The sequence below is a fragment of the Mus caroli genome, chromosome 17 (genome assembly GCF_900094665.2).
Source record: "Mus caroli chromosome 17, CAROLI_EIJ_v1.1, whole genome shotgun sequence".
Lineage (NCBI taxonomy): Eukaryota > Metazoa > Chordata > Mammalia > Rodentia > Muridae > Mus > Mus caroli.
In genome coordinates, this window is record NC_034586.1 from 79,583,983 (window position 1) to 79,607,206 (window position 23,224).

The 23,224-nt window shown below is 49.3% G+C and overlaps 1 long non-coding RNA gene across 1 annotated transcript; it reads left to right on the forward strand.

Moving 5' to 3' along the window:
* Positions 1–1,727: 1,727 nt before the first annotated feature.
* LOC110312194 lies at positions 1,728–21,263 on the forward strand. The gene is made up of 2 exons (XR_002380035.1): positions 1,728–1,881; positions 20,982–21,263. It is a non-coding gene; the product is annotated as an uncharacterized LOC110312194 (long non-coding RNA).
* The last annotated feature ends 1,961 nt before the right edge of the window (positions 21,264–23,224 follow it).

Sequence of the window (23,224 nt, forward strand, 5' to 3'; positions counted from 1 at the left end):
ATCGGGGTGGGAGACAGCGCTCAGAGAAGGAGCGAGAGCATGGGCCAGGGCTGAGCAGCTGCTCTTCTGTTTGATCAGAACACTACATTTCTGGGCTCTCACCTTTGGCTATGGATTTATTCATGTGCTCATTCGTTCACTCCTGCCCAATTCTTAGGCTGTAGATATGGAGGCTGACTCTCTTCAGGAAGCTCCATTTAATGTGGGAAGCTCCCAGTACGGCAATCTACGAAGCCTAAGGGGAGGGGGGTGGCAATCCATGCATAGAGTGTGGAGAGTGTGGAGTAAGCCCCACCAAGTAGAGTTCCACACCGTGAAAGAGTGTTGCAAATGAAGTTGGACAGGTCAGAAGAGATGTGTGAGCCAGGCAAGGGGCATTAGAAAGCAGTAAGGTCGCGCAGGAATTTAGTGAGGCATGAAGGAATCAGTCTTGTGAGATAGTAGGGTATCAGGGAAGGTGGTCCTGGAGAGGAACTTGGGTCCCCAGCTCTTGCCTAGAGCAGAAACATGCCAAGAGGCTTTTAGGAGGAGGCACAAACACCGGAGGTGTCAGCCCAACTCCACAGCGAAGATGTAGCGGAGCTCACCCTGCCCATCTCAGAGCGGCCGGCTCCAGCGGCAGGCTGAGCCCTACTTGCTTCTGGGAAAGAATTCTGGCCCTGCAGTCCCCTTCCCAATTTTTTTTTTAAGATTTATTTATTTATTATACATAAGCACACTGTAGTTGTCTTCAGACACTCCAGAAGAGGGTGCCAGATCTCGTTACGGATGGTTGCGAGCCACCATGTGGTTGCTGGGATTTGAACTCTGGACCTTTGGAAGGGCAGTCGGGTGCTCTTACCCACTGAGCCATCTCACCAGCCCCCAATATTAGCTCTTACAAGAAGCCTTAAAGGAGGTTGAGGACACTGGACTGTGGACACTGGAGGTCCAGTTGAAGACAAGAGACTCCCTTAGGGTGGCAGGGATGAGTGGAGCCATAAAAGGCAAGGAGGAGGGAGGCGCCTCAAGGTTTTCAGTTAAGCCTGCTGAGAGTCTTCTAGGCTCAGTCCATGCACTACAGTCCCAAACTGAGCATCTGTTCCCCGAGGAGCCTCAACACCAAGTTCTCCAGTCCAATCTGCAAGGGGCACTTTAGCCTCCCCAACAGCAGGTGGCGCCCTCCTGTTGAGATTAGATTTAGGAGCTGAGTTTTCTGCCCAGAAAACCTGTTGGGCAAAGGAGAGAGGAGCTGGCCTCCGGGGAGCTGACCCCTGGGCGCTCACCTTATCCACCCACTGTAGCCCACCTACTAGCCTCGCCCTTGCTCTCCCTGCCTTTCACTTGGGTCTCAGAGCCCTTGTTCTTCATCGCTAAGGTCCACAGGGCAAGTCTGGACTTCATGAACTTCACAAGCTAAGGCAACTCCAGGACCAGGATAGTGGGGGATACAGTTGGCAGTGGAATGCTCCACGGGGTCTTCTGAGCTCCTCTCACCTCCCAAAGGCATTCCCCCTCAGGCCCTCAGAAGGTACTCCTTATGCCTAGCCGGAGGGTGTTTGCCTACGGCGAGGTGGCTCTGTCAATGAAGAACAGCATAGACGCCAGCATCTCTGTGCAGGGTGAACTGTGCCCACTGGTGTGCCCATTGTCTCCTAATCCCCAGTCTTTAGTCCTAGAGGAAAAGCGAGGGGTGCGGAGGAGTCCCATGGGCCCCTCCAGCTCTCCTGGCACCCCGTTCACTCCCTACTTGTTCTGTCCTTGGAACTGAAGTCCCCCGACTTGCCAGGCAGAGCTGGCCTAGGCCATGCACCTGTGGTGTGCTGAAGGCTGGGCAGCAAGACATGGAAGCAGAGGGTGCCCAGTGCAGGAAGACCCTGGCAAGAGATGAGCACCATTGAGGTAAGATGTAGCAGATGGGACCCAGGCAGGAGGAGACCAGGATGACAAGGAAGGAAACTGACAGAGGTTCCTGAAGGAGGAAGAAGAGGAGGAAGGGAGGAAGAATTTTTAAGAACATTTCGAGGAGAGGCGGAAAACAGAAGTTTGTGGGGCTAAGTGGTGGTGAGGCAGCCAGGGGGATTCTATGGCCCAGCACAAAGAAGACAACAGGTTTTGTAAGGAAGGGAGGAAGTGTTGGAAAGTTAGAAGGGAGTGGCAGAGAACTGTTATTGGAGGCAGGCACCTGTCTCTCCTCAACCCTGTGACAGACAGGTACGGAAACACCCTGAGCACCGTAGACCCTCATGCTACCAGCCTCACACTGTGCAGCTCATAAAAAGTGAAGCCGGAGCTCAAGAGCTTAACCCATCCCCCACCCATGTTCCCCCACCTCCAGAGCACCCTCCACCCTGGCGAGATAGCAGCCACCCACCCCACCTCTCTGCTGGAGTTGACAGGGTAATCAGTAACTGTTCACCAAGATGGTGTCTCAGCCAGACAGGGGGGCCTTTGTCTGATCCCAGCCCTGCTGGGAGCCCTCACCTGGTTCTGAGTTTGCTCAGTATTAATCATTGACCAGCACCCAGGGTTACAGCCCCTCTGGAAGCTCTCAGGACTGGGGCCTCAGGTGTCCCACAGCTTCAGGCGAGGCTCAGCTGGAGCAGGGAAGGGACAAAGAGAAGGAGAGGGGAGGGCGCAGGCTCTGGGTGGGGCTCAAGGATATTGTACCTACTACCTGTGCTTGCCCAGCTCGGCTTTCAGGAGAGATCTCATCTGAAGGGACTGAAAATTCCCCCACTGGGCGCCTCGTCCTCGTCCTCTGGAGGAGTCAGAGGCAAATGCAATGTATGGATGAATGTTGCCCTCGAGGCGATGTGGAGCTCTCTGGGGACCCACACAGGTGTAGACCCCTCCTCTCGCCCCTGATGGAGACCGAGGAATTAACTCACTATGTGCCAGAGGGACGAGGATGATGGTGAAGCTTGGCCAGGAGCAAGGAGGAAGGCATAAAGAGATACACATACCAAGAGCAGAGGTAGAGAGGGACACCTTCTATAGGAGCACACACTCCTGAACATGATCTCCGTTGACTAGCCTAATAGCTTATGCGCTAGGGGGCTGTTCTACGCCACGTTCACAAATTAGAAAAAGGAGACACAAGTCCATCACTTGTCCAAATCCCAAAGTTAGGAAAGAGAGCAGTGACAGACTGTGTCCAGACCTAGGACCTTGGGCTGTGGTCAGATTAGAGGGGATACAGAAAGAGAGGGACCTTAAATACCTTCCAGGAGCAGAGAAGAGTTGAGCCCCTAGTGTAGGGATTGCCTTTGAAGGGGAGCAGGCATGGATCGGGCTTCTTCAGGTATTGGAGACCTGGTTTAGATATTCCCCACAGAGAAGGAAGTCAGGTGAGCCGGCCCCTCAGCACCACAGAGGGGAAGCCCCACCAGCCCCCATATCCCCTTTGGCCTTACCCTGAGAAGTCAATATTGATGTTTTATGACCCAGGATAAGCACATGTTCTCTTCCCCCCATGAAGGGTTATCTGGTTTGAAGGGTTAATGAGTGATCGCTCTGCTGGGGAGGGGAGGGGAGCGAGTGAGAAGAAAGCAGCTATTCAGGCTGAGCCCTGCAACTCAGCTTCCCCCAGCCCAGTGGGTCAGACCTGTTCTTTCTGAAGGGTGGAGACAGGACCTTTGGGAATCTGAGGCTGAATCCACAGGGTGTGTCTGGAGGACTGGTGCGTAGGATGTACCCAAGGAAGGTGTCCCCAGAACAAAGATTGCCCAGGGAAGGGGCTGGCAAGGCAGGTGTGTTTGGCATGTGGCTGCCATGGAGGGGGAGGCATAGGAGAAACAAAAGTCAAAGTACAGAAGATTCATAGATGACTCCAGATGCTGTGGGACCCTCTGGAGAGTCAGGGTATTGGAACTCAATATATGATCCTATCCCACCTGTTACCCAGTATAGTTTTGGATAGGTGGCTTAATATCCCTAGGAGCCAGGTGGCTTATCTTCCAGGTTGGTTTCAGAGACTAGATAAAGTAGTATACTCAAATCAGGGAGAAAGCATAGAATAGATCTTTTTAAAAGAGAGGTAGAGATGACTACAGAGAGGCTCGGTGGTTAAGAGTGTTGGCCGCTCTTCCAGAGGACCCGAGTTCAGTTCCCAGCACCCACATCAGAGGCTGCACAACCACCTGTATCTCCAGCTCAGGGTATGTGACACCCTATCCTGACCTCCTCAGGCACCTGCACTCACATGTGCATACCCACGCTCAGATGCACACTCATACACATAATTAAAATAAAATAATAGAGGGGGTTATAAAGTAACTTATTTAAAATGAACAGTTCTGTGGGTTGACAGTCCTGTTGCCCAGGAAAACTCAGAAAGGGACCATGAGGGTTTAGGAAACCAAGGATTGAGGCCTCTGTCTACAGATGAGTTAGGATAAGACAATAAAAGCTCATTTGTAAGGCACCTTCTAAGGACGAGATCTGTGACCTTGAACTTGACCTTCCATTCCTGGTGTCAGATTGCCGTCCCCCAGGCCTGAGCCTGATTCACCGTCTGCTGGATGAGAGCCTTGCTGGTCTGGAGCACTGAGGAGGACAGAGCAGGAGCCTGTCCTCAGCTTAGAGAGGGGCGGTTCAGAGAAGGGAGAAAGGAACAGGGCTGAGGGGAGGGCAGCGTGTTGTTCACTGGAGAAGCAGACGCAGAGCTGGTGTGGGAGAGGAAAAAGGAGGTGTTGGTCACAGGAGAAGCAGAGGCTTGAGAGAGGCACCCTAAGCCAGGAGAAGCACAGTGCCTAGGAGCAGCTGGGCAAAAGCAATTGCAGCCAACCCTGACTACCTGAGTTCAGTCCCTGGGACCAACCTGGTCAAAGAGAAAAAGCAATTTCAGACCTTGACAACTCCCTGTGCTCTGACCTCGACAAATAAGCACACAATGCCTTCTTCAGAGCCCCTCTGGGATATTGGGGCATGGAAGATGAGCCACACCTCTAGAATCTAGAACTCGTCAAAGGTCAAGACAGTTTAGCTATGTAGAGAAACATGCCTGTCAAAGACCCACAGGTGTTCACTCTTCGGGGCCTGGATTGTGGTTTGGGAAAATGGGAGATGAACACACGTAGTCAAGATGGGCCCATGCCTTGTCTGTAAATGACCAGAGGGGCAACCTGTGGCCCTCGCTCCTTACTTAGACCATCCTCTTGAGGGGAGCCAGCCAGGGAGGGATAGCCAGTGTTACCCCCTCACATCACTGTATCCTCTGTTTTCACACTGTGTTGAACCAGCTGGTTTTCTGATGGGCACAGGGTGACCAAGAGTCCAGACAGCACTTCATGGTCCTCTTTTACCATAGATAGCCATGTAACAGTGCTGAAACCAGAGGGAGCTTGTCTTAGTCTGTTTAAGATGCTTTAACCAGACAGCTGAGTGTGGGCATGGTGGTGAATCTTGGTTGTCAACTTGACTCCATTCGGAAGCAACTGAGTAATAAGTGGGTGGTGGGGGGCATGGTTGTAAGGGATTTGCTTGGTCAGGTTATATAAGATGGAATGGCCCACCCCAAATCTGAGTGACCCCCTTGTAGTGGTAACCAGATAAAAGGAGGTCCAACAGGAGAAGCTTGGCCTTCGTGCCGCCTTCTCATCGCTGTCAGCTCATCTATGGGTTTTACGTGTGCTCCGAGCTCGTGCACCCTGTTGCCACCTGCCTCCACAGACATGAGAATGCAGCTTCTTCAGCCTTGTAAACAGTGTACTGAAGACCAGTGGGTCTCCTGGGATCCTCCAGGCCTTCGGTGACCAACTGGGACTGCTTGAGGCATCCAGCTTTGTGCGCTGAGCATTGGGCCAGGAAGCAGGAGAGGAGAGGCCAAGCTTGTTCTTGTGTAACAAGGTAGGAACTAAGTCACCCTTACCAGACCAGTGCACTTCCAGAGATCAGGGTTATCCATTCGTGAGAGTGGAGCCACCAGGACCGGAGTACCTCCTACGAGGTGCTACCTCTTAATGGTCCCGCCACCTTGGCACTGCCTCAGAGAGGAGCAGGCTTCCGGCACACAAGCCCATTCATAGGGGCTCTGCCTCTGTGTCTTAGCACTCCGTAAAGGCCTTGCTTCTACTATAACACTAAGTAGTAACTTTCCAACCTATTCAGAACAAAGCAGATATGAACTGAGGCAATGTACAGGACTTCTGGATTGGCCACTCCCATGACTTATCTCTTGGCCACTGGAATAAGAACTTGGGGGTGAACAGCGTGCCAGAAGATGAGAGTAACATCATAGGACCGTGGAGGGTCAAACCGTGCAACCCAGGGCCCTGACTATCATCGTATCTGCTCATATGTTCTCATGCCAGAGAGACAAGCCTCCATCTTGGTCAAATTGCTTCTCTGCCTGCTCTCCTGTTACAGCTGCCAAAATCCATTGCATAACAAATTTAGAATACAGTCAGCAGTCTGTAGCCACAGAGTTCCACATGGGTGGACCCAACCCATGTGGACTGAAAATAGTCAAGAAAAGAGTATCTGTACTGAGCACACAGAGACTTTTCTCGTTATTGTAGCCTCAAACCATTGATTAAACATGTATTTACCTCGCATTCACATCATGATAGGCATCATAAGTTATCCGGAGATAGTTTAAAGCATTTAAGGGGCTCAGGGCTAGGCAAAAATTATCCAGCTTTATGGTAGGGACAAGAGCATCTTCTCATGTTGTTATCCACGAGGGACAGGGAACCCATTCCATGTGGATGCTGAGGACAACTGTGCCTGAAAGCGTCTCACATGTCTACTATCCAGTATCCTCTCGGGCAGAGCAGGCCCAAGCGTTATAGCCGGGAAGCTCTATGCTCTGACATAGGAGTTAGTGGAATTGTCATCTGGGACAGGGAATGGGCAGGAAAGCTAACTTGCTCTTGGCCCTGTAACTAGAGAAGAATTTGGGAATTGGTGAGTAAGTCTCATTACTTCTTGCTGATTTCAACAAATTCCTTAAAAGAAAAAAGAAAAGAACTTGGGTTAGAACTGGCTGGTCTGCAAGCCAAGGAGGATTGGGAATATACTTCTGCCAAGAAAGCTCACCTACTGGTTGCCAGACATCTGAGTTGACTGAGTCTGGCACGTTGGAGCCTCGGAGAACTCTGGAAGCCACATGCATCCAGGTCCCAAATGAAAGGCAGTGATCTAGGCTGACTCTCCACAACCAGGCTGGATAGGAACTGTGCCCTGGGCCTTTCTCAGGCTTTTCCAGCTCGGAATTCTCCCCAGCACAATGGCAATCACCTCAGCAGCCAAGACCAGATTAAGGGCGTGTTCGCTTTTCACCTGGGCCCATTGTCTCAGATGGCCTGGAAATGGTGGGCCACTAAGCCCAGAGACTGGGAGGAACCTGGGAGGGGCCTGGGCAGAGCATCCAGAGAAAGTACAGCCAGTTGTTGGGCCCACAAACTCTGTCCAGACAAGACCTCTGGCTGTTCAGGGCCTGCTATAGATGTGGTGACAGAGGGTGATGACCCAGTTAGAGCCTCCCAGAGGATAAAGCCACAGCCTGAGAAGGATGCTGGGCAGGGAATTACTTCCAGAAAAGTCGGAAGAACAAGGAGTCTTTAAGGCTTCTGAGCTGCCTGGTTTGGTTAATTACCAGGGACTGGGGCTGTCTGCTGAGCCCCTGCTGTTTTGTTTTCTGAGTCAGGGTTGGTTTCAGTTGTGGTGTGTGGCTCTTCCGTCTTCATGCTACCACACTGTCCCTCACTGTGTGCAGGAGGGGTGGGGAGCACTCGCTCTTGTGTGCTGGTCTCCAGGCCACAGGTGGCAGCCAGCATCCAGCCGTGACTGAAGGGGTCAGTGCAGGATACTGGGTGGCTTCCCTTGGCAGGTAGCATTTGTGTTTTGTGTGTGAGGTTAGCAGATATTGGGTGCCGAAGGGGCAGAGTGTGACAGATTGTCAATCACCCCGAGGTCTTCCTTCCCTCTCAAAGTAGCCTGACTTTTAGGAGAGCGCATGACTATCTTAGCATAGCTGCACTTCCCAGGTAACTTTGCAGGTGTTTGTGGTTGCTACTAAACTGTGGCCGAGAGATATGTAGAGAGCTGGTCTTCAAGTTTTAGATCATACCTTGCAAAGGAGGGATTCGATCTTGCTCTTTGTTATTTCCTGATGGTGAGAAAGCCACACTGGACCGTGTGCAGGAAAGCAGGCCCCAGGGGAGGAAGGCACAAAGAGTCAGAAGTCAGAAGAATGTCTTCGAGGGTGCAGGGCTGAGCAGGCATGCAGTTAGAACTTTAATGGGGGAAGGAAAGACATTTCACAGAGACCACTTGGTACAGTGTGGGTCTTTCCTAACAAAAACAGACATACCTTAATTACTGTGTGCAGTTAATAATCTCAGAGAGAGGACGCAGGTGCGGTTCAAGTGCAGAGAGGAGCGGAGGTTGAGATCTGCCTGCTGGGATTGAAGGACAGATAGGAGACCTTTGCAAGTGAATGTCTGAGGAGGGGAAGGGCAGGCTCACAGTGGGCAAGCTGAGCAAACACTCGGGGTGGCAGGAGCACCTGGGGAGTGCTCCAGCGTGGGAGGTAGGCTGCGAAGGAGATGGGGCAGGGTGTGAAGGATCTTGGATGTCCGAAGTTGAACTGGAAAGTCTCTTCTCTCTCTCCCTTTCCTCTTTCTCTCTCTCTGTGTCTCTGTGTCTCTATCTCTGTCTCTCCCTCCCTCTCCCTCCCCCTCCCTTTCCCTCTCATTTCTAGAAATGCTGTGGAAGAAGGTGTTGGATGGAGGGAAGAAGCAGATGTAACTTGTGATTTTCTGTTTTCCCCATAGAAGCAGAGGACTGTGTTCCTGGCTTTGGACACATAAACTTAGTGACGCATAAACTTAGTGAGAACCAAGCACAAAATCAAAACTCAGATAGGTAGCTATGAGGATGCGCACAGTCCGTGCACACAAGTTTTCGAAGTAGTTCCTAGACAATCAAATAGGGCTCCAAAGTCACTAACTGTAAAAATATGGACATGTAATTGCAATGTCCTTGTCCTTATAGTCCTAGTAAAAATTATCACTTGGAAGGTAGCCCCTACACAATTTTTTTTATCACTGCCATCATTTTGTGATTTTTTAAGGTATTTTCTTCATTTACATTTCAAATGCTATCCCAAAAGTCCCCCATACCCCCCCCCACTCCTCTACACACCCACTCCCACTTCTGGGCCCTGTCGTTCCCCTGTACTGAGGCATATAAAGATTGCAAGACCAAGGGGCCTCTTTCCACTGATGGCCGACCAGGCCATCTTCTGATACATATGCTGCTAGAGACACGAGCTCCGGGGGATACTGGTTCATATTGTTGTTCCACCTATAGGGTTGCAGACCCCTTTAGCTCCTTGGGTACTTTCTCTAGCTCCTCCATTGGGGGCCCTGTGGTCCATCCAATAGCTGACTGTGAACATCCACTCCTGTGTTTGCTAGGCCCCGGCAGAGTCTCACAAGAGACAGCTATATCAGGGTCCTTTCAGCAAAATCTTGCTAGTATATACAATGGTGTCAGTGTTTGGAGGCTGATTATGGGATGGATCCCCGGGTATGGCAGTCTCTAGATGGTCCATCCTTTCCTCTCAGCTCCAAACTTTGTCTCTGTAACTCCTTCCATGGGTGTTTTGTTCCCAATTCTAAGAAGGGGCAAAGCCCTACACAATTTTTAAAGGTGTGTGTGTGTGTGTGTGTGTCCATGTGTGCATGTGCATGCTCCATGCGGAGGAACAGAAGTAAGCATCAGAGCTCCTGGAGCTTGGCTTGCAGTTGGTTGTGAGCTTCCGGGTGGCAGCACTGAGAGCCAAACTCTGGGCCTCTGGAAGAGCAATAAATACTTTGAGCCGTGGGGCCATGTCTCCAGCTCCTGCACTACACACTCCTAAGACATATAATCTGATGAGTTTATAGATATGTATACACCCTTAAAACCATCACAACAGGCACTGGCTCAGTGGTTAAGAGCATTGTCTGTGTTCCCAAAGGATCCAGGTTCAATTCTCAGCATGCACAAGGCAGCTCACAACTGCCTGTAACTCTTGTTTCAGGGATCCAACACCCTCTTCTACTTCCTCGCACAAACGTGGTGCATAGACAGAAGCCAAAAACACCCCCCCCACACACACACATAATAAAGTAATAAAAAGAAAAACATTCATTACAACCAAGAACCTGGCACTTTCAGCGCTCTGTGTGGTCCCTCTGGAAGGTCCCTTCGGGAGATGCCCCATGTTCTTTTCTGACCCTGTAGGTTAGTTCTCATTCTTAAATAATGTTATATAAGTGACATCATGCAATATGTGCTCTTTCTCCCAGCCTTCTCTTTCTCCACTTGGTTTTTGAGAAGCATTTGTGTTGACATATTTGTGAGTGATTAATGCCTTTTACCTTCCAAGTGACGTTGGCGGCATCTGTGGTTAAAACCCCAGTTACTCGATCACCTGTGGCCACAGGCTGCTACAGATAGCGCTGCCGTGGGTACCCGTGGTGAACGGGAGTTCTACCAGCACCGAGGCATGGAATGCAGGGTACATAGTGTATGTTCATTGAACTTTTAAAGAATGTGCCAAAATGTTTTCCTGAGAGGTCAGCCGTCATAACTCTCGTTAGCTATGTTGCCCTGCAGTTCCCCCCCCCCCCATGTCTTCATCGGCACTTGGAATGGTAGGTTTTTTACCTTAGCTACTCTGTAATCGTGGTATCTCAAAGCTTTGGTCTGTATTTGATTAGTTTGTTGTCTTTGCAGCAGAGTGGAAGTGTTTCATGTCGTCTGTGTACAATTCTGTTATCATAGCCAAGATGTGGAAGCAACCTCTCCCAGTGTGTGGGGGTTTTCATTCTTTGAACAAAATATTTGACTTTTCCCAAAGTCCCGTTTAGCAGTTCATTCTTTGACAGGCTATGCTTTTGGTGTGGTATCTAATGCTTGCCAACCCCACAGCAACTGATATTGTCTACTGGATATCCCATAGTTTGATAATTACACTTAGGTTCAGAGTCCATGCTAGGTTCTCCTGACATGCGGTACGTGGAACATTCAGACATCTGACACAAACATAATTAAAAATAATACAAGCCAGCCAGGTGACACTCAGGATTCAGAGCCAAGTGGGTTTCTGTGATTTCGAGACCATCCTGGTGTACAAGGTGAATAGCCAGGGCTATTACACAGAGAAGCCCTGTCTTGAAAACAAATTTATTTATTTATTTATTTATTTATTTATTTATTTATTCACCTATCTATCTATTTATTTATTTAAAAATAAGATAACTTGGGGGCTGGCAGGATGGCTCAGTGGTTAAAACCACTTGCCATTCTTGCAGAGGACCCAGGTTCAGTTCCCAGTAGCCATATGGTAGTTCACAACGGTTCTAGGGAATCCAACACCCTCTTTGGATCTCTGGGGCAGCAGGTAGTACAGTGGTATACATATGCTGTATACCCACCATGCAGGCAAAATGCTTTTCAACATAAAATAAAATTAAGAAGTCTAAATTATTAAAAATAGGCTTTTTTTTCTTTTTGAAAAGTGCCTTTTCTGTACCTCATTGCCTGAGCCTTGTTGAAAATCAGTTGTCCTGGCCAGGCAGTATCAGGTGGATCACTAAGTTCGAGGCCAGCCTGGTCTACATAGAACACCAAGTGTTCACTCACCTGCGGCTGCATGTTCACTTGTTTCCAGTTCTACAGAGCGAGGTCTAGGAAGCCATGGCTACACAGAGAAACCCTGTCTCAAAAATCAAAAAGAAAAGAAAGAAAAAGCAAGTCAGCTCTTTATGACTGTGGCGTGCGCCCGGACCGTCAACTCTGCTCCACTGAGCTTTGTGTAGGTTTGCTAGCATCACATAAGGCGCAGTGGCACTTTTCACTGCACCTGAGAATACATTTTGAAGTTTGTCTTTGTTTTCCAGCCCCTTATTCTTCAAAAGTTTCCTGGCAACTTTGGCTCCTTTATACTCCCATACAAATGTTAGAATCACTTTTCCAACTTCCATTTTTTAAAGTATTTAATTTTGTATATAAAACCCACAAAGAAGTAGCTAAAAAATAATCACAATAATCTTGCTATTTAGAGCTAATCCCTGAAATTACTCTTGGTATAAATTTCCAGATTTCTTATGCACTAAACATATGCCTTACTGAATGCACTAGTCATTGTTTTGATAGCATTTGGCTTACAGAAATATAATTTATATACGGTAAAATTCACCGTTTTCCAGGGTGAAGTTCAGTGAGTTTGGTTCATAGAGAGGGAATTACCACCACGATCACAGACGTCACAGGATGATTCTGTCACCCTGACAGGTTTCCTTGGCAGCTGTTTCTTCCCTCACACCCCTCCCTTGTCATCTGACTTCTGTCCCCACGATTTTGCGTTTTCCTAGAATAGAACTACATGGAACCGAGTGTCATCATTTATATCTGGCTTCATCCTGTGGCCGTATTCAATTTGGGGATTTACCAGTGCTGTATATGTGAGGAGTTCATTTCATTTAATTTCTTTTATTTCATTTCATTGTTTGGATTGCTAAGTAGCTACCACAGTTTGGCTGTTAACAGCCTGATTTCCAGAGTGGCACCTTCAGGAAGAGGTCACTGCTTAGGAGGCAGAGCCCAGTGGGCGTTCTATAGGCTCTGGCGTGTGCTCCTGAAGGGACTGTGGGGCCCGAGGCTCCTCCTCTTCTCTTTGGGCCATGAGGTGAGTCATTTGTCTTGACCACACTTCCCACTCTCGCTGTCCAGTTTGCCCACCAGTGCCCCACGCAATGTGTAGGTCTAACCTTAGGCTTACTTCTCTATATAAATTAACTACGTCTGCTATTCCATTACAGTATTGACGCCAACTAAGAGTTTGCTTGTGCACTCCTCGGAGATGAACAGTTGGGTCGATTCTGGTTTGAGGCCCTTGTGAATGAAGCTGCTATAAATCTTTGCATATTACATTTGTGCCCACGTGTATTTTATTTCTTTTGTCTAAATATTTAGAAGCAGAATCGCTAAATCGTGGGGTGTGTGGATATTTAACTTTGGAAGAAACTGCTCAACGTGTTCCCTAGGCAGTTGTACCCTCTGGCCATTCCCACTGATGACAAAGGAAACTCGCACCCCCTCCACATCCTCTTTAGCACCTGGCAAGATCACTTTTTAAATTGTAGCCATTAGAACTGGAACACCCTGTGCTACCTTTTGGTTTCTTTGGTGTCTCCCCAGTAACTAATAAGAGAGATCATTTTGTATGAGTTTTGGGACCTTATCTATAGATCATCTTTGGTGAAGCATCCAAAGTTTGTACCTGTTTTTAAGTTGCATCGCTTCTTACGGTTGAGTTGTAAGAGTCCTCTACTTAAATATTCTGGGAAGCGTTGGCTTAAATGCATTACAAATATCACTTAAATTAGTCTTATTTAACGCCCCGTGGTGCAGGCACTGTTGTTTTCCTGATTTTGCAAAAGAGGGAACTGAGGTACCAGAAGGTTAAGTTGCTACCCCAGGTCTCCTGTGTCCGCAAGTGGAGGGGCCAGGGCTGGTGGGATGGCTTAGCGCATGAGAGTGATTGCCACCAAGACTGATCACAAGAAGAGAACCCACTCCTGGCAAGCTGTCCTTTGACCCCCAGATGTGTGTGCGCATGCACACAAACACACACACAAAATAAGTCAATAAATGTCATTTCAAAAATTCAGGAAGAGAAAAAGTGGATGGTCACAGTGATCCCCAGGCAGTCTGACTCCCACGCTGCCCCCACCTCTTCCACCCTCCTGCCCGTTTCTCCCCGTGTTAGTACAGTTTCTCCGTGTGAGTCCGTTTCCCCCGTTATCTTGCAATGGTCCATGTCTTAATTACTCGTCAATGTGGACAAAACACTTGGTAGAAGCAACTTAGAGGTTGAAACGCGTATTTTGGCACGTGGTGTCAGAGGTTTCGGGTACGTCACGGTTGCGAAGGAATGGCGGGCCCTGCTCCATCTGTGATGGTGGGCGCCTTCCATTCCATCCATCGTGATGTGAGGACGGATGCGGCTCTTCATTTCACATCATGACTGATGAGGAAGCAGAGATCATACACTGGAACCAAAGCACTCTAAACTGGTCTTAAACCCGAGCGTAGTGACCCGATTCCATCATCCAGGCCTCCTTTGCTAGGGGCTCTGTAGCACTCCAAACAGCACCAGGGGCAGAGACTACATGCTCGGTTATGGGCTCGAGGGGGACGTTTCACATTGAACCCTAACAGTCCACAGGTGGAGGGCCACTGGAGGGGGGCGTTTAAATGTTGTTCTGAGGGGATTTTCATGTGAAAACCGTGGAGAGACATAGAGCAACCTCAGAGCCACCATTTGTCGTCCCTCTAAGAAAACAAAACAGGCACACCATTCTCTTCAGGGTGATGAGCTCTGAAGTCAGGACTCATGTCCTCAAATACGCCCCTATGTCATTATGGGTCTCACCGACAGATGGAATGGATTTTATGGGCAATCATAAGCAGAGCTCAGCCAGCAGAAATCCCTGCGAACAGGGATCCCTGTGATTTAGAGAGTCCCTTCGTCATCAAGCAAGAAACACCAGGTATAGGAGCGTATGGTGGAGTGGGTCGGAGTGGGTCGGTGTGAGGGGGCGGAGCTCCCGTTAAATAGTCTCATAGCACACAGAGCGGATCGCAAACCACACAAAGATCACAAGGAAGCACCTGGAGGGGATGGCTGCCTTTTATCATGACTGTGGCAATGGATGCGTAAGCCTAGATCCCTGTGTCGTGGAATTCATTTGTGGTGGAAGATTGACCTCAGAGCATAGCAGCAGTCGCCATCTTCCTCAGAGTCGCTGTGACTACCACAGGCGCCCCTCAACAAGAGCATGTCTGTTGATGCTCCCTCATAGAAAGAGGAAGGGTCATTAGACAGTCACCTGAGATTCCAGATGCCCCCTGCTGCATCCCCCTACCTTCTGCCCACATATAAATCTTATAGACCAGTGGTTCCCAGCCTTCCTGATGAGAACCACTGCTCCACTGTCGTTTAAATTATATTAACCATCACCAAAGGCAACTCCAGCATGTCTGACAACTGCTAATGCTACTACTCCTGAATCTTAAACTGGACCCTAAAACTATTCTCTGAGGATCCAGCAGTCTGGTATAGACAGACAGGCCAGCTGAAGGCAGCCTCGTTGAAAGAGATAAAACTTCCAACCAAGGTCCTTTATAGAAGAATGATTTGGTCTGGGAATGGTGGTGCATGCTTGAAATCCCAGCTTTGGGGGGGGGGGGCGGGGCAGAGGCAGGAGGATCATAAGTTCAGGGCCTGCATGAGACCCTGTCATAAATACACATGAAAAGGAGACTTTTTTTTTATGTCCTGAGCAGATGAGTCAGAAGCAGGAGGCAGTAGCTGGGTAGAGCCTCCCACTCCGGTACTGAATATTCTTATTAAAAGGAACACTATTCTGTCTGTGACCGAGCTATTACATTCTCAATTATTTTTTTTTAAACAAAGCCGTAGAGCAGCTGGAAAACCTAGCCCAGTTCAGTTTGACTCAGGGTTCAGGCCATCACTAAGAGGCCTTAGGGGACAGAAGAGCATCATTGCTCTGTCCGTTTAATCAAGACATTACAGTAACCCCCACTGATCAACTACACAGTTGGATAGTGAGCATCTGTCTTTCCTAATGTCAAAATCTTATTCTTTACAAAATAATTTTGAAGATGTGAGTTTTTATATTTTTAGCCAACCGATTCAAAAAAAAATGTAAACCCTTATTTTGAAAACTTCCCAAGCTATTTACTTTAATTGTGGAGGGGGTGGTGGTAGTTTAAATCATTAATTTTAGTTTTTTAATTTAAATTTGTTTCCCACTCTTGTTTTATGTATGTGGGTATTTTGCTGGTCCCTGTCTGTGCGCTGTGTGTGTGAGTACTCCCAGAGGCCAGAAGAGGGCCTCCTGAGTCCCAGAGTTCCAGGCAGCCGCCACGCCTGCCCACGTGGAGCTGGGGATCCAGACACTAGTGCCTACACTTGCACGGGGAGTACTAAGCCTACTAAGCAATCTCCCCTCGACTGAACCAACAAAGGACAGTACCTCGAGTTGCCGTGTGACCAAAGCACTTCTGAATTGTTACTGCTGAGTTGCTCTTGCACCAGCTTACGTTTAATGAAGAGCAGGCCTTCATTTACTGCTCAAACAGCCCTGTGGCTTGACGGTCCAGTCTGGCTTTGTCTGAAATGTCCCCTGAAGTCACACACCACTAACAGCTTTTGGTCGTAGAACAGGTTCCTGAGTCTAGAACTTGTTCACTTTCTGTCCAAGAGTGAGTAGAGGGTCTGTCACCTCAAAGAGCGTCCTGTTGGCCCCTCCCACTTTAAAAAAACAGCATCGTTTTTTAGAAAACCAACCATCCAGGTGCACACTAGAGTGCTTGCTCAGCAGTGGAAGAGGCCATCCACTGAACCTGAGTGAACAGAAAGTACCACGCCCCCTCACGCCAAAGAGCCCGCCCCGTCCTGGAGCTCAGAACTCCCAGAGAACCTTGCATAACTCAAGACAGTCTAAAACTGGGACGAAGAAGAGAATATTAAATCTATTAAATATCAAGGAAGTCTTTCTTGAGTTCTGGATTTTGTGCGACTGACAATACTTTCATGCGTCAGGCAAAGGTCCCACTAGACACATCTTGTTGAAGATGAAGATGCAGGCAAAGCGTAGGACCCCAGTCCTGATGACTTTAGAATTCAGGAAGCGGCAGGAAGCAGAGGTCAGAGGTCAGAAGAGGCTGAATTATGGGAGCAACCAAGATCAGATTCTCGGGAGCGTCTGGGCAGTGACCACTGTAGGAAACCCTCCCCCCACTCTGTCTTCTAACTGTGTCTCTGGCTTCTAACTGTGGTGGCTGTGTAAGTACCTTCAGCCTGTGTCGATGTGAGTACACATGTGTTCGCTAACTTGCTAACTCACACAATCTGCATTTCCACTGAAAGACCCATGGAGCCCATTCCTAAAAACAGTTCTTCCAAGGAAGCTTGTCAGCCAGTTCTGTTCCCTGGCCCGCACCTTGGGAAGGCACCTGTTTGAGTACATATGTGCTCACACATGCTCAAAAGCTCATGCATGCTCAGAAGCACATGCTTGCTTACGGTGGGTCAGACTCCACCCCTCAGATACAGGTTGTCCGTTGGGCACAGGAAGGCAGCCCGTGGGTCTCACTTGGAGGGACATGAAACAGCCGGGGTCCCCTAGGCTCTGTGCCTCTCCAAGGCCAGTGTCTACCACAGCCAGAGCCAAACACACAGCTGCTGCCAGGACACAGGCTTCCATTGTGCCTCCTGGTCCAGGGGCACACAATGAAAGCTTGTTTCCTCCCGGGAGCCCGACACCATCCCTCTCCTCGATTCACTGCCTGGCAGCCTAGGCCAGGGAGCCCAGGGTCCTGTTTCAGAAAATTAGGGAGACTCCTCCAGGGTTGCACTCTGCTCAGGAAGTCCTAGGGGGACCCTGGTGTGATAGGGGTCCCCAGGGGAACTGGTGGTCTCCTCTGCTCTCTGGATAAGGACAGAGAAGCAGGGCGTGAGTTTGTCCTGCCCTTTAGAGATCATATCAGGCTAAGGCCTAGCGCAGACGTCCAGCTGGACCCACAGGAAGATCTCTGCTCCCCGGGGCTGTCGTATTTTGCAGAGCTATCCTTACCCCATGTGGTTGCAGGCCTTGCACCACGCCTGGGAAGACAGTCTCATATCCCCATCCATTGGGACGTGGTACCACTCTGAGTGTGAGCTTTGGATGTACCGAGGCTACACCTCAAGATCATAGACAAAGTCATTAGAGTATTTTGGTGTCATTTTATTTGATTACCATTCAATACCACCTTGGGCTTGGGATGTTGTAACTCAGTGGGTAGCGTCATTGCCTAACACACACGAAGACCTGGGTTACATCCCTGACACTGTATACAGCCAGGCATGACGGTGCACACCTGTGATCCCAGCACTGGGGAGGTGGAGGGAGGAAGATCAGAAGTTCAAAGCCATCCTTAGACAACACAGCGTGAGCGCCATGAGATTCTATCTCAGAACGAAAGTAAAGCAAACCAGTACCCACCCCTTCTCCCACCCTGAACCCCGCCCCCCTGCTGCAGGAAATAAGGCATCCATCCCTTGGGTCTCTTGTCAGTATTCACAATGTGCTCATTAGGTACTCTGAGCATATGGGGACCAGACTTTCCTAATCTTCTTGTCTGTAACACCTTTGCACAAATCTTATGTCCCAGGCAAACTAAATTTTCCTGCTTTCTTCCATATATATAGCTTTTCTTTCCTAAGTGGGGTTGTTTTTTTTTTTTAATTATTCATGTGCAAAGTAACACCATTGACATTTATTGAGATAAGGGCATCAGAAAATGCAAGATTTTTTTCAATTATCATTGTATTACTGTTATTCAGTTTGCCTGAACTTTTTTTTTTTAAATCATTTATGTGTGTTTTGTCAGCACATGTGTCTATGGGTTGTTTATATTCTAGTGCTTGCAGAGGTCAGAAGAAGGTGTTGGCTCTCCAGGAACTGGAGTTACAAACCATCGTGAGTCACCATGTGGGTTCTGGGAATCTGAACCTGGATTCTCTCTGCAAGAGCAGCCAGTGTTCTTAACCACTGAGCAATCCTTCCAGCCCTTTGTCTGAAGTTTGAATTGAACTGGCAATCCTGGATTTTTGTTTGCTAATTTGGTGACCTTAACTGAGCGCTTGCCGTGAGCTACACTCTGTATAGAGGGGATGGCAGTGCCTGCTCTTGGGGTGTTCCCATATACAGGAGTTATCAGAAAGATCACCCGACCCCCAAAGAAGTGTGAGGCTCTTACAGGGGGAATTTCCAGGTACCATGGGAGGGAAGGGGACACCAAGCTGGCTTTGGAAGGTCAGAAACGGCTTCTGTGATGAAGTCAACTTACTTGAATTAAGACTTTAAAAGTTAAGTGGGGAAGCTGACCACAGCACAGGCCCGTAGAATGTGAGTTCCCAGCCAGCCTGGCCTACATAGGGACAGTTTGTCTCAAATAAATAACCGGGACATAGCTCCACTGAGCAGTGTGACAGAGAAGCTATGGCACTATCTCAGGCTTGGATTTAGGAAGCTGTATGCACTGTGGGATCAGTGGCACAGACACTGAGAAGAGCTACAGCAGAGATAGGAGCGTGAGATTAGACAGAGAAAGGAGTCAGCATCAAAGCCACCCTGTGAGAGCTGAGATAGGGAAGGACCCTCCATCGCAGGTTGGGTATTGGTTGTCAGTAGAGGCACATGTCACCTTGGCTTTGTGCTGGGACCACCTTGCATCTCTTTCCCATTAGATGATTCCCAGCTGGGACCAAGCATGCCAACCCGTGACTTGGTCATGAGGAAAGACGCAGACCCGTCCGTGTGTGCTGCCTGTCAGTGATCCCCATTCGGACTGTGTGGAGCGGCTGGTGCTACATTTGTTCTTGGCCCCGTTTGGTTCGGGTGTACCAGGGCAGCAAAGAAGGCATTGGACTTGGCCATCATCATTCAAAAGACCCAAGTTCAAAATCCAGCTCTATCTCTTATCAGCTCGAGCACCTCCACTGAGTCACAAAACCTCTCTGAGCCTGCGTTTCTCTCTGTGGGAAGTGAAGAACCGCTCACTTCACCTTAAACATGAACAAGCCAATAGGTAAACTGAGCTAGTGCTAGGTTCGCAGGGTCATAACTGTACAAATGAGACGATGCATATATAAAATAATAGATAGGCACCTGGGCTCCAGAAGAGCTTGTTTTTCTTTCCCTCCAAACACCACACCTGTTATTCACTTAGCATAACAATAGCAGGGGCATTTATATGATGTGAACCGACCAGGTAAGGTTTTCTAACATGCTCCTAATTAAGAGAGGGACGGTAGAAGTCTTTTTCTACCCTCCTGTGTTTTTCCCATAATCTCATTATCTGCTCCAAACTTAGAGGCATGGAGACTTGTTCTCCACTGCTGGGTAGAATTGGAAGAAATACAAATCCTTGGGTAGAGTCGGGTATAGACACCAGTAAGTTTCTACTGATGTTAGTAACTGTTGGAGGTTGTCATTTTGCCCGGTTCTGACTTAGGAGTGTCTGCATGGAGAACGGAGAGGTGGCTCAGGTGTTAAGCCCATGTATGGGTCTTGCAGAGAACAGGAATTCAATTGCCAACATGCACACGAGCCATCTCACAGCTGATACCCAAGGCCCTGGAGTTACAGCTGCATAGGAATCCAGTGCCTCTGGCCAGCAGGGGCACCAGCATTCACATGTGCACAGACACATTCCCACGATTTAAAATAATAAAAATAAACCTAAAAGCCGGGCAGTGGTGACACACACCGTTAATCTCTGCACTCCAGAAGCAGAGGCAGGTGGATCTCTGAAGCCAGCCTGGTCTACAGAGTGAGTTCCAGGACAGCCAGGGCTACCCAGAGAAACCCTGTCCCTAAAAACCAAGAGGCAGGGAGGGGAGTGAAATAAGATTATCCTAAAAGAAAAGCAAAACTTCTCACTTCCAGGAACTGCTTTCCAAGTGCCTGGGCAGCCACCAGGCTCCATGGCTCTTGCTGGACCCGGGAGACTCCTCAGTCAGTCTCTGGAAGGACCTTCAGTCCTTGCGTACTACTTTCTCCTGCCTCAGCCTGGCATACCTGGAAGGCCTCTGGTCTCAACTGAAGGTTGGGCCTCTTCAAAACTCATCTGTTAAAGCCGCAGACCCAAGATGTCTGGGCAGAGACTGGGCCTCCAAAGGAGTAACTGAGGTTAAATTGGGCCTTGTGTCCCTAGAAAGCAAATGGAGAGCCAAGAGAGACAGTGAGGAGTCCACTGGCTTCCAGCCCCGAAGAGGGCCTCCTCAGATACTGGGTCAGTTGTCAGCTTCATCTTGGGTTTTCCCGAGCTTCTAGAACTGAGAGAAATAGCTATCTGCTGTTGAAGCCACCTGGGGTGTGGAATTTTGTTGTGGAGCAGAGCTGACTAAAACCTCCCTCTTTCTCCAGGTCCTTCATATGCCAAGAGCACCCACAAGGCAGATCCACGCCCACATGACTCCCATGAAGAAAGAAGGCTTGCGTTCACACCTCAGCTCCTTCTAATCAGCCCTTCCCCGCCTCCAGCTTCTTTCCCCATCTGCTCATCCTTGAATGGACATCTCTGCTCCCTCATTAGGGAGCAATAGAGTCAACAAGTTGACACTCTCTGGGAAGTTTTCACCCCTAACATGATCTACCCAGCTTTCTGTGGTAACAATGTAGCAGTGATATTAAATGGCACTCGTGGTTGCTGACTGGGATGGTCGCTCTGGATACTCGGTCCTCATAGTAAGGTGTGGACAGGTGTGAGAGTGATGCCTTCCCGTTGTAGGCTGCGCTCCTTACACAATGTCCTTATTCTCTTCCTTTCCCCCCAGGAACCCACCCTAGGCTTCACCCCAGCTTGGGGCCAGCCCACACTCCTCACTTGTCAGGGCAACTGGTCTAACCTTGTCAGCCCTGCAAATCACCAGAACGGATTCCCTTGGAGAGCACTGGGGGCCACCTCGCTGAGCTCTGTGTTCAACACCTGCTTCCCCTTCCCTTCTGATCCCCAGCATTCAGCCCCATGAACAGTCTCACATCCCCGTTTTACTGAGTATGGCTCATGGAGACAAACTTCCTATGGAGAATCTGTAGGGAGAGAGAGAAGCTGGAAGACACAGTGGGTTCCTAGTAACCACATATCAGCCCCCTACCCCTGGCCCAGACTCCAGGGCTACTTTACCTGTCTACTTTAAAGTCGTTTTTCTCCATGTCCTACCCACTATGTGTACTACTAGATGCAGAGATCCATACCTCTGTGTGTTTGTGTACATTCCCCTAGAAGGCCAGCATCTTGGAGCTCTAGCGCCCCCCCTCGCCCCCCCCCAGCCCCTCTGCACCTGCAGCTGCCTGCACATGGTGGGACTGTGAGGATCTAGGTTGGAAAATGAACCTTTTTTTTTTTTTTTTCATTAACCAAGGGCTACTTAAGCTGGTGAAAAGCGTGTCCATGGATACATTGTTGTCTCTGGACCCTGACACTGTATAGGATGCAGTCGGCCTCCTTCTCCTAACAAGGATACTTCTGGCTGTCTTAAGCCTGCTTCCGGCTGATCCCAGCTGAGCCACTCAGTCCCTGTGACTCCTATCCCCAGCCACTCTGACTGCCTTTGCCATGATTGCTAGCTTTGTGCCCCTTTTGCTCTCTGAAAGCATCAGCCCCTTTAGTGCCTCTCCTTCCACATAAAAAGCATGGACTAACAGCATCTGCACGGACTTGGGGTGTGTCTCTTCTTGCCTTGTCAGAACACTAGCTCCTATCTGGCTGGTGATGGGCTAGGAGCCAGACTCAACAATGGAGGCCTTGTAAGCTTGCCCAGGGGTGTGCTGGGAGCTCACAATTTAGCACACACACACAACCCTTCCTGGTGCCACCTTCTTATCTCCTGCCGAAGAGCCTTTGCCAGTACTCGGCCTGAAACTCAACCCCCTGTAATTGCATGTCCCAGATACGGCATTCCTGGGCTTGGGCCACGATTAAACATTGACTTTGGGAGCCGAAACCTTCACTGACAACTGCAGGTGCTCCTGCTGGGAAGGTGCTAGCTGCATGTCCACCACTCTCTCCATTTTTTGGAGATATGGACCTCAAGAGCAGCCATGGCATGCCTGGGATCCTCGTGCCCACACCCCTTATGGGGCCTCTAAGCACTGAGCCTGTAACTGTCCCAGCCACTCCCTAGCTCCCCTGCAAGCCCACTGTCGACCTAGACCTGTAGGGATGGATACTTTGTGATGTTCTGCAGAACTATGGGTCATCTCCTATAGCCGTCACTTGGTCTCCAACATTGAGATCTACTCAGGCCTGGGGACCAAATCCAGGGCACCAAAAGGAATTGAGGGCCACAAGGGGCTATGACGCTCACACTGCTAGCAACACCAAGATACAGACATGGAGACTCCTTAGTAAGGGGTCGGTACCTTAATAAGGGAGTTGTAAACACCCCTCCCCCCCAAGGAAATAGACTTAGAAGTTGGGAACCTCACACTCTAGGATCAACCCCTTTGTCAATAGTACACCAGGATCTATGTCGCTCAAACCCTGTGTCCTACCTCAGGGACTACAGGCCTCAGCTTTTTAGACATAGGCACAGTTGTGCTGAAGTAAACCATAATGAGGTAATAGATGACATCCACTTCAGTCCCTTTATAGTGACAGTGTGACA